Here is a 12131-nt window from a genome sequence, read left to right as displayed (position 1 = left end):
GCCAAAGCCAGTCAGATAGGACAATAAGATGGCCATAAGGCCAGTGAGAGGGGAGTAAATCATATCTGATGTTAATGCAAGAAACCCACATGCCCATGGAAAGGATAAGGGCAGGAAGGACTGCAACATGTCTGGGGTACAGACTGAGGGACCCAGTTGGGCTGAAACGGGGGTCCTGTAGGAAGGCCTTAATTACTTTGAGAGAAATTTTGTTTATCTTTAAAGTAAATTAATGCATTTCCTTTAAATCCACTTTTAACTTCTCCTGTTTGTTTCAGTTATGTAACTACAGTTTAACAAACCTACCTTGAAATATCTCTTTCAGAGGAAGTATTAACACAGACACCCAAAATGTTTTGTCATGAAATGCAGCAGGATAAAAGTGCTTATTCTCTTTATCTTTACTGACAGACATAACAAAATCAGTGGGATTTAGATATGTAAACTTCACATATACTTTATGTTTACTTTAGTTTAGAGATATAATGTAAATTGGAATCTTTCTAATCATCATAGAATTGCTCAGGTTGGAAAAGACCTATTAAACCTGTAAAGTATATACTATTGGCTTAGTTATAGATAAGATGCATTTCGAAAAGTTATAGCCCATATGTGAAGATGATTAAGTAATTAAAACAGTGAAATATTTGATCAAAATAAAAGCAGTGTATTTTACTGAACATAAGGACACAACACTGGCAGTGACATGAGTCATGGTTTAGATGGCAGACCTGCCTCTCCTACAGCACAATGTAAAGCAGAAGGGATAAAATGTAGCTCTTAATTACCTCATGCTTCTGTTTTGCAAATAAACATATCAGTCTTTCAGGGAATTACACAGGAATGATCATTACTGAGAGTGCTCTCAGAAGGGCTACCTCAGGATCTGTCGTCTTTCATGGTACATGTTGCAGGGTTCCTGCTCCTGATTCATAGTTCCACTAAGACTCCAGAAGAAAGTAAGATTTACATGTCCTAAAGAGTTCAAACTGCTGTTCTGACATCTAGTTCCTCTTGCAAACACCAAGTAAAGGAATTTTCAAAGCAGGATTTGAGAAGAAAAGACAAGCTTCCTGTTAATGAAGCAGGCATATCTTTAAATTCCATTGTCATGAGGGAATGTTTTAAATAAATGAAACCAATTTCACTGAAACTCAGAACATCCACAGTCATATTTAAAATGAGAAGTGACTAACTGTATTTCTTTTTCACAAGAAAAACCTTTAAGCATGTGTATCAGAAGATATATATATGAGTTTGAAAAATGAGTCACTAATTAGAATTACATTATTAGTAGTTATTCAAATACATTTTTTCTTAATTACAATAGTGGTATTATTATAATTTCAATTATTAAATGAACGAGCAGATTAACAAACATCTCCTTCTGTGTTTGGTATATCCATAATTTATTTTATCATGTTCTACTGTCCTTGTGTTATGCAATGCTTCCCTCTCCCTGTCTCTTTCATATAGCCTGTATCACAAAGGCTGAATCAATCATAATCAAACCATCCCAGCCACCTGCAGAAAATGGATAACTGCTGAAGATTCACTCTATATCTTTCAGATTTAAACTGAGACCCTAATTTGATACCACAGTAACAAAAACAACCAAAAAGCCTTATGCACCAGACTAGAAGGTACAGTCCTATCCATCAATAATTAATGCTTTTCTGAAATTCCTTGTCTTTATCTCCCTAGCTTCATATGTGTATATTGATAGATTCTTTTTCTTCTGTGCCTGAGAATTTAAAACACCCTTAAATTCGTACTGTATGGTAATTGTCACATACAGTATGTGTGTGTGTATATAGCGGTAACTGTTTGTTAAAGTCTTTGCCACATTACAGTCTTTATTTCAGTGGCTTATTTTATATGTACTGTGGTGTGTAAAAGCTGAGGAAAGCAGATGACTTTTTATGAATATGCATCTTCTAATTGCTTTCAAAGAGGACAATTAATAAGCATGTACCTAAGAAAAATAGGAATCATGGCAGACAGAAATTAAGATCATTAACATTCTCCATCAAAGGAATGAAAAACCTTCTCAGGCCTGACAAGGGTTTTTCTGGTTTGGTTTATTTGTTTTTTCTTTTTTTTTTTTTAAATTACTTTTAAGCAAAATTTAGACTGAGGGGATTTTTTTTTTTAATACATCATTGAATAACCACTTAGGAGGAAAAAGAGCTATAGAAGAGAAGGCATACTGATGGCATGAAAACCAACGTGTAAGCATGAACTAAAAATAAATTTTTGCTACTGATGAGAAAAAAGTCTCTAGTCATCAAGGAAGTGATTCTGTGGAATATTCCAAGAACAATACCTGGTGACCCAGGCAACCACATCTCATCTTAGGTCTTCAATTTTTGTATGTTTAGAATGTTGCGGACTGTGGTATGCCAACTTTCCCAAACAGCTGTGGTTTCTTGCTACATTAGCTAAATATTATTCCAAAGAGAGCAGAGGAATACAAAAGGAAAGAAATCCAAGCACTAGAAAAAGAAACAAATATTTTAAAAGCAATACTAAACCTGAAATCTTCATTTTTTTGTGGCTTTCTGACTACAGTTCTTCAAGATTTTAAAGTATTTTGACAATTTGTCAAACATAATGTTGTCCTTGAGGATTTACCCTGCAGTTTTATAGCTACTAGCATTCCTTATTTACAACCGCATTAGGCAGGTCACCTGATAGTAGCACAAATAGGTTTGAAGCTGTGGTGCTGTTTAGTCATTCTTAATAAGAATGCTGGCTAGAAGATATGTGTTTCAAGGGGACAAGAGAATATAGATGAATTTTGTACATTACAGAATATGAAGCATGGAAACCCCAAGCTATCAATTAAATTCTCATAATTTCACAGGAAGAAAATGTAGATTATCAGCAAAATCCACCATTCTGAAATGCTGATTTTGAAATCTCTGGTAGATTACTATGAGTTGATTGTGCTGCAAACAGATTTTCTGGGAGAGATGTGCTTGTGGGCCTGGGAGAGGCTTATCCCCATGTTAGCACTGGGTTTTGAAAGGTTTGCGTAGCAGTTCATAATGGTGCATGCACGTTATTCCTATGTAGTTGACATGACAGCCTCCTCTTTATAAAATAAAAGTGTTTTATTGTAATAAGTTACCTTTGATTGGTTTGGTAACTGTTTATTTTTTATTATGTAGAAGTATGCAAACAGGCCATAATGAGAGGACACTCAGTTTCTAGCTTGTTGCTGAATAACAGAAGACTGGAGACTGCCTGGACTAAGTCAGCTGCACAGGAATGGTACTGCTGTGCCTCCATTGCTTCATTCCTGTACAGGAAGGCACTCATGACTGAAAGGAGTCAAGTTACAGAGCAGCTCAACGGAAAGCTACAACATCTCTCAGATCCTCACATAAAATGGGAAAGAAATAAGGCTGTCTGAAAGCACTTTTGTTACACCCACATACATTTCTGGCAAGAAGCCTCAAATGGATGTTAGCATTACAAGCTTGTTCTAATGCACAGCACCAGGAAACTCCCCTCCCTGGGGATCATTGTTTTAAATAATGTTTTTAAACAATGCAGTTTCCCCACCTCCCACTGTCTACTGGTCTTTTCAGATCTAGAAATGTGCAATAAGCACTGTAGTTGCAATTCTTAACTTAATTGGCAGTCTTTCAAGTGTAATTATATCTAAAAGACTGGCCTTTAATCTTGCCACATTGCTACTTTAAATGCCTGATTTTTTTTTTTTAATACACTGACCATATTCACTCATTTTAAATATCACTCTGACAGCTCTATACAACAAAAATCACTGGGTTTGAGAAGTTCATTCAATAAATTGTTTTAACATTTAGAGTAATATAAAGTGGATATTTTCCCTGTAAAAACTGAAGTTGTTTGGTTCTTTCACCAAAATAGCATAAAGTCAAGGGAAATAAAGAATTGAAAATATACTTTGTCCATGATCTTGCACATTTTTGAAAGCAGTTATTCATTTTCAGCAAACTTTAATTTACTCTAGCAAGAAGTGGAGATAATTTATTTCAAAGAACACTGTTAGTGGAAAGGTCTCTTTTTTACTACTTGCGGGTGAGCCACATAAAAGTTGGCTGCTATTCCTGATCTTTTTTTTTTCCTGATCTATTCCTGATATATACTTTTTTTGCTTCATTCTCTCAATGGTCTGAAATTTTTTAAGTGTTCTTGCCGACACATCAGTAAATGTTGTATTTGAGATTATGTGATGCAAGTAGTACGACAATGTCTTAAAGGCTTTCAGTGTCCTTAGACTTCACAGGAATAGAAACAAAAGCTCAAATTTGTCAATTGGTAACTAGTTCAGAGAAAATAGTGTTATATTTTATATATCTGTAGTTTTAAGAACAAGATATAAAATATAATATCTTTATCTTGCTTTAAAAACAAGCAATACACAAATTGTTTTGAACTGAAAATATAGTTTGTCAGTATCTAACACACTTGCCAGTTAGATCATGGTGCAGAGAATCTTTTTGAGAACCAGAATAAATGGACAATACTGCCAGATTAGTGTATTCTATTTTAATTTTCCCAATATTTAACATTTTAAATAAATGTTTATGCTAGAATTACTGTTTTAAGGTGTCTATATTTTAACTTTATTGTAAAATAAACTCTGAAGATCTAGGAAGGTGAAAATAATTTTGAAAGTATTATGAATGTCATGAGCAATACAATATTTCTCAGTATATGAGTACTTGCCTCACCATGTTTAGCATGAACAGTTCAGTGACCTCTTGCTAAGTACCTATTATAAACAGATTCAATCTGATAAAATTTTAGGAAAGAAAACTGTCACAAACATCTGGATATTCAAATAATTTATCTCATATGAGAAATTCTGAATTTCCCTCTTTTCCTCTACTTGGAAGCCACCCTCAGCAGGTTCAGGAACAACTGAGAGGAAGAGGCTCTGGATAGTTCTTCTCTGATCTTTCTCTATTTTATGGAACTTGGATGTCACAGTATTTCATGAGCTGCTCTAGAATGCTGAAGGTCCACCAGATTTGACAATATGGAAGACAGCAGCAAAATATAATTTACTGCTGCAGTGTTAATATTCATATATAAATTAAACAGCCGGTAAGAAAACCTAGTAGAGTAAGCACACCATCAGCCTGATGTTTACAGAGAAGTTGGCCAGAAGTCATCCTGGACATCGCAACCAATATATAACAGAGTTCACTATAGTAAAGTCAGGGATGGGAGGCACCCTTGGACTTACAAGGGTGGACTTTGAACTGTTCAGGATATTGGTTGTGAGAATCCCCCTGGAATTTAGTCCTGAGAGCCAAAGGGACTCAGAATGGCTGGATATTCCTCAAAAAGGAAATGTTAAAGGCGCAAGAACAAACTGCTTCTGTATGCCATAAGGTGAGCCGGTGGGGAAGACCAACAGTCTGGCTGAAAAGTGAGCTTTTGCTAAGACTCCAGGAAAGAAAGTTACCATCTTTGGAAAAAGGATCAGGCAAGTTGAGAAGAGTGCAAGGATGTGGCTAGAATATGCAAAGGGAAAATTAGAAAGGCAAAAGCATAATAAGAATTTAATCTAGCAGCAACTGTTGAAGACAATTAAAAAATGTTATTAGAAATACATTAAGAGCAAGAGAGTAAATTAGAATCTCCACTCTTCATTGGATGCAGTGGAGAACATTGTCACTGAGGATGAGGAAAAAAAACCAAGATTCTTTACTTCTGTCTATAGCAGTCAGGGCAGTTATCCTCAGTCTACTCAGCCACCTGAGATGGGAGACCAAGATGGGGAGCAGAGTAAGCCCTCCACAATTCAGGAGGAAACCATTGCAGTAACCTCTGTACTTGGCAGCAATGAGGCCACACCTGAGTACTGTGTTCAGATTTGGGACCCTCAATACAAGAAAAACTTCAAAGCCCTAGAATATGTCCAGAGAAGGACAAAGAAGCTATGAAAAGTCTGGAACATAAGTCTTAAGGAAAGCTGCAGAAGGACCTGGGATTATTTAAGCTGTTGAAGTGGAGACTCAGGAGAGACCTAATCACTCTCTACAACTGCCTGCAAGGAGGCTGTAGCAAGGTGGATGTAGGTCTTTTCTCCCAGGTAACAGTGATAGGACAAGAAGCAATGGATTAAGTTGTGCCATGGGAGGTTCAGGTCAGATAAGAAAAATCTCTGGATGAGTGGTGAGTTATTGGAACAGGCTGCCCAGGGAGTTGGTGGAGTCACTGTTCCCAGAGATGTTCAAGAAATGTGTAGATGTAACACTGAATGGCACAGTTTAGTGGTGATAGATTTATGTTTGGAAAAAACCTGTAAGATCTAGTCCAACCTTGATTATTCATTATTCTATGACTTTTTCTTGTTTTGTAATTGTTAATTGTGTAAAAGCACATTTCATAGAGAGTAGAAGATATAAAATAATATGTGAAGTGATCTCAATATTTCTAAAGAGTTTTGTTGACATTGATGACAGAATACCTTAATAATGAGCTTTCTACTCTGTATTATTTAGGAAATTACATGGATAAGAAAGCAATCTGTATTAGCACATTCACCCTTAAGTAATAAAATGTGGTCAGCTTGGAAAATGTTTGAAAACTTTTGATTTAATGATGTATTTGAGAAAAAGAGAAGGTATCTCTGAATGTTTTTATTTTCGAAGCAAACAGACCATCCTATTCAAAAACATTCAGACTCTGGAGAGCATTTTACATATTCAGTAACTATCACTGCCTCAGTAGCTATTCAATACTGTTTAATCAATAATATTACATATTATCTAAAAGTGCCAGACCAAAGGTTACCCATAAAGAAATACAAGAATTTTTGCATAGTAATTACTTAATTTAAATGAAGAAAAGAAAATAATGAATCTTTTAAAAACCTGAAAACTTCAGTGTAGTTATAAATCCAGATCTACTAACATATACCCAGTCTGTCTCTTTAAAAAAAATCACAGAAGTCACATAACAGTACAATTAAAATCACCTGACTATAATCATTCCTTTTCTGTCTTGGGAGATTCTTTTAATTAATAACGACAATAATCTATGCCTCTGTATTACATTCTCTCTATGGTTAATGAAGTGTTTCATAGGTTATTTCAGATATAATATATAAAAGAGAAATTAAGTATGGAGAAGTTAAAGATCTTACCTAGCACAATGTGAATACAGATAAATATTAAGAAGCAGGATTAGTTCCCAGTCTCAGCATTATGAGATGGGTCTAAAACTATGTGGTTTATGTCTCTTAATGCTATTTTTCCACTTGCTTTTACTTCACTGGATTTTGGGGTTCAGTTCTTTTTAAAGATTCCTTTCCATGACCACAGAGTCTAGAGAACTTTTTTTCTTGAAAGAGGAAAAGCTAAAATACTCTCATAAAAACTCATCCCCAGAGGCTTAGACTACAAGCAGAACAACAAATTATTTGAGATTGAAACAAAACAAACAAAAAAACCCAAAACAAACAAATCAAAATATCCAGTCCTTGAGAACTGAAAACTTTTTTTCTTTTTCCCTGGTTACGACCTAAAAACGATCTTTACAGTTATAGATGTGACTACAGAAATAACTTCACTTTTACAAGCTAATTGTGCACATCCTTTTTTCTTGAGTTTTCCAGAATTTAATGAAAAACTCTGAACTGAGCACCCACGCCATTTTGGGGGGCTGTAATTAAAAGTTTTGGACAAAATTTTAATCATAGAATCATAGAATTACTCAGGTTGGAAGGGATCCGCATCACCTCAAGTCCATCCGCAGCCTAACCATAGTCCCCTAACTCTAACAACCCTCTGCTAAATCATATCTCTAAGCACCACATCCAAATGGCTCTTAAACACATCCAGGGACCCTGACTCAACCACCTCCCTGGAGAGCTTATTCCTATGTTTAACCACCCTTTCTGTAAAGAAGTGTTTCCTAATGTCCAACCTAAACTTACTTTGGCGCAACTTGAGGCCATTTCCCCTCATCTTGTCACCTGTCACCAGTGAGAAGAGACCTACCCTGCTCTCACTTAAGTTCCAAACCTATATTTCTTCAGTTTTACTCTTTTGACTTACTAGTACATTTTTCTTCATCACACTGTTGTTTATATTGTACTTGTCACCATGGCAGAGTAGGGCAAATTAAATCCATAATAATTCACCCAAACTGTGATTTCTATTTTAAGATTGAGAGCAGTTGGATCATCATAATAAAATATTTCCATGTTAAATTCATCGTCTAGGAAATGATTAAAATATTTTTATAACAATATTAACACTCCTAATATATGATGCACAGAAATAATAAGTTAAAGGGAAGTTAAATTTAAAAATATTCTTCCCAAAAGCAGTTTTGTAGCTTTGTGCAACCTTTGTTCAAAGAAGGCTTTTTAACAGATTTATTTTTTCAGTGTTGTCTGCATAATTAAATTCATCTCTTTTGTAGTGCAAACAAAACACATGTAAATTCAGCAGGTTCATAATAATACTTCTGGTGGAATTGCTCAGCTTTACGATGCCCTTCAGCTTCAATATTGTCTCCAGCTTTTCTGTTACAAGTTCCCACAAAGTAAGAAGCAGATAGTTTAATATTTTGGCCTCTAACTTAAGTTTGAATGGAAACTACACAAGAGATCAAGCACATCTAAGCACTACTATAATTGCCATCAAATAATAGAAACAAATTGTCCTTCCTTCCATTGCAGTACTTCTGTTTTATACTTCAGAAAAAGGCCAAAAAGAGGTAAGGAATGATTGCTTCAATGACCATATAGATCAAATATGAACTTCAGCATATAAGTATGTATCTAAAGGATTGTGCTCTTTGATTTACTCCTGGGCCCAGCACTGTCATAAATATAAGGTCGCTCTCTTTTTCAGTGTCTGAACAAGCCATTACTTTATACTTTATGAACTGTATGTTCTATCTCTATACTGTAGGGGATTAAACATCTTCCACAGTTTCCTAAATAACTGATACATTGCCATTATCACAACAGAACTCTTCCACAATAGTACTTCCACTGCGGCCTGTCCACTACCAACCAGACCTGTGTTTGCAAAACAGTGATCCATAACCTACGGACCATTTACCTTTTCAAACTAAAACTATTAAGAACAACGTAGCCCAGATGAAAGCAGGACAGTCTGGTTAAAAAAAGATCTGTATACTATAAACATTTAGAATTTCTTGAAGTACATATGTTTAACTTTATTTCACTTAGAAAAATATGCTGTATATAACAATAGTACAAAACCACATTAAACTTCTTCATTCAGTATTTTAGTGAACATCATTTAGGGATTTCATGATTATCATAGAATTGTCTGCATTGGAAAGGACTGTTAAAGGTCATCCTGTTCAACCCTCCCTGCAATGAGCAGAGACAACTAGATCAGGGTGTTCAGAACCCAGTCCAGCCTGACTTCAATTATCTTCTTTTCTGCATTTCAGAGTCTCTTCACAACTGAGGGATATTCCCAAGCCACCTATTTGTTTATTGAACATCTTTATCATAGTGGTTTGGAACATGCAGGGGGAGGGAGGGTTGATGGTGTTGTAGACTCTGTGGTAGTGAATAGGAAGTTATGTGTGTGAACTCAATTCAAAAGAAATCATTTTCAACCATATATATAAAGTGGGAAACAATAGTCTTAAGTAAGTGGCAAATTCAGCAGTTCATTCTCATCAGTGTACTCTCACATATTGCATCCACTGACCATTTTCTCCTCTTTCTTCTTTTACCATTTCTTCCCCTCTTGTAGTTACTGTTTTAGTTATGTATTTCTTCTTCTGCATCATTCTTTGGTCCTACGTCTGCGTTTGCTTAAATGTGTACTTTGTTTAAGTTTGGTGGCTTACCAAGAGAAATGATAAAACATCATCGTACCTCAATTTTATAAATTGCCATTTCACTGCATAGGGTTCAAACTGGCCTTCCTTCAATTCTATACATATGGTATGAAATAGATACACAGCTGCCTCTGACCAGCATTTTGATAACCCAAGAACAGCATTAGTCACAACCCCATAATAAGAAAGGAATATCTTATACTGCACTAAAAAGAAGGTCTCACTAAAAAACTCCCCTAAAGGAGCTAGTCTCCAAGTAGAGGTGTTTCCCACATAGCTACCAGCCCTTAAATGACAACAGGGAGTGGTGGACTCAGGATCCACAGGTGAATTACTTGCACCTGTGTTGGCCGTGCCTCTTCACCAGGTGCTTAATCACTGGTTCAGGCTGTAACCTAATATTTGCCATACACTGAAACATCATAACAGAACTAGCAAAATCATCTGATCTACTGCCCATGCATATGTGAACACAAAATATCTTTCCAGGATACACGTTATACATTCTGCATAATGACCTCAGGCTACAAAATTACACACTATAACTTTAACCTCTATGAATGGTACTATAAGGGAAATTTTAAAACTGAAATGATTTAGTGTGTTTAAAAGTACATAAACTATGTTCTTACTGTCCATACTGATAAGAATTCAAATATAGATTTAGCTTTTAACAATATATACATGTATTTGTTTTTCCTTTTTATGTTAAAGTTTCTGTAGCAAAAAAAATATTAATCTGTAGAAAGATCATATATGTAGCAGCATCAATAACAATAACTCTTGAACTCCACTGAAGGCCAAATCACTGTAAAAATAGAATCCCATATTATACTTTCATTTTCTTTCAGATAAAAAAACTATCAGTTTAATTTGTCACACATTTATTATCCTTTGTTATAGGTCTGTTACGTGTACTACTTACACTGTTTAAGCATTATCTGTTACATAAGCCATCTATTCAGCTAGAATGGGATATACATGCATATACTGATAAACTATTTTACCACAATTTAGTTGTAATTTATCTCATCCAACACAACAAGGAAACGTAGAATATCAGAGAATCTTCCAGATGTATTGCTAGTCAGAACTAGATTTGCTAAAGGCTTATATATTTCCACCGTGCTCTTCTTAAAACAACAATAACAACAGCAGCAACCTAACACTTCCTATATTATTCTATTTTCACTTAGAAGAGTAATACATAATATTAAACATCAATGTTTTGAGCATAGAGTTACGCATATGTACAATTAACAAATGCATAGTCAGAAAAGCAGTGTGGTTAGTTATATAGTTATATATATATAGTTAAATTATTGTGGTGGAAAGAGAGAATCAAAAATGAAACTTTTACCTGTGTCCTAGACTCACAGTACAAAAATTCCAAAAGGAGGGATCTCCACTAAAAAAAGAACCTTTTCCAGTGGCAGTCAGCCCTTAAATGGGGTCTAGGAGAGGTGCAGCCAGGATCCACCCCTTCCAGTCACAGCTGAATTGCCTTCACCTGTGCTCCCATGGTTGACTCAGCCCTTAACTCAGGTGATCAATCAGTGGTTCAGGCCATGACTCAACAGTTCCCATATAGCATAAATGATTCAATCAAGCAGGCAATTTCACTATCTTGGATACTGCACAAACACACATGGAAGATGAACTTGAGTTCCCCGTTACTTAAAATCAGAAAGAATGTCAAGAAAAAAAGTCTATAAAATAAACAGTTTAGTTAAGGAAAACAGAACATAACAAACATAGTTGGGATGTGATAAACCATTTTCTATTGCATTTGTTTTCTTCACAAAATGTATTATTTTCTTTAAAATTATAATTGGTAATATTAGATGGGTATATAGATAGTAAGTGTCTAGATCATATGAAAATATTTTTAGTGACTGCACATTATCTTTATGGAAGAAATTTGAGCTACTTTATGACTTTAAATAAACTGCAAAATGGTTTTGCCATGCTTTTTCTGGACAATACAGTAACAATTTTGAACTACTTATTTTCAGCTACTTATTATTATTACCTATTATTATTTTCAACTACTGTTGACATTAAGGACATACCCCATATCCTCTCAATACCTAATATAAAACATCTCTGTTTCTATGACCTATTGCAGATGCTCCTCACTCTGCACACTTCAGTTAGCTTCTATATCAAAAAATATCAAAAGCCATTCTGTGCAGCTCTATAGTGTACCAAGACAATAGGATGAAGCACCAAGCACAGCAACCTGGGTCAGTTTAAATCATATTCTTTTGAATCAATTTTTTTTTTTT

The 12131-nt window shown here is 35.1% G+C and overlaps 1 long non-coding RNA gene across 1 annotated transcript in view; it reads right to left on the bottom strand.

Annotated features, from left to right (window-relative positions):
- LOC149918112 (uncharacterized) overlaps positions 1 to 11239 on the bottom strand; it is a 54259-nt gene extending 43020 nt beyond the window's left edge. Inside the window, exon 1 of the long non-coding RNA XR_016466380.1 lies at positions 11204 to 11239. This is a non-coding gene — a long non-coding RNA (uncharacterized LOC149918112). The remainder of the gene's footprint in view (positions 1 to 11203) is intronic.
- Positions 11240 to 12131: the final 892 nt, after the last annotated feature.

Source organism: Phasianus colchicus, chromosome 4, assembly GCF_987193195.1.
Source record: "Phasianus colchicus chromosome 4, bPhaCol1.hap1.1, whole genome shotgun sequence".
Taxonomy (NCBI): Eukaryota; Metazoa; Chordata; class Aves; order Galliformes; family Phasianidae; genus Phasianus; species Phasianus colchicus.
This window is presented reverse-complemented; position numbering and strand designations above follow the sequence as displayed.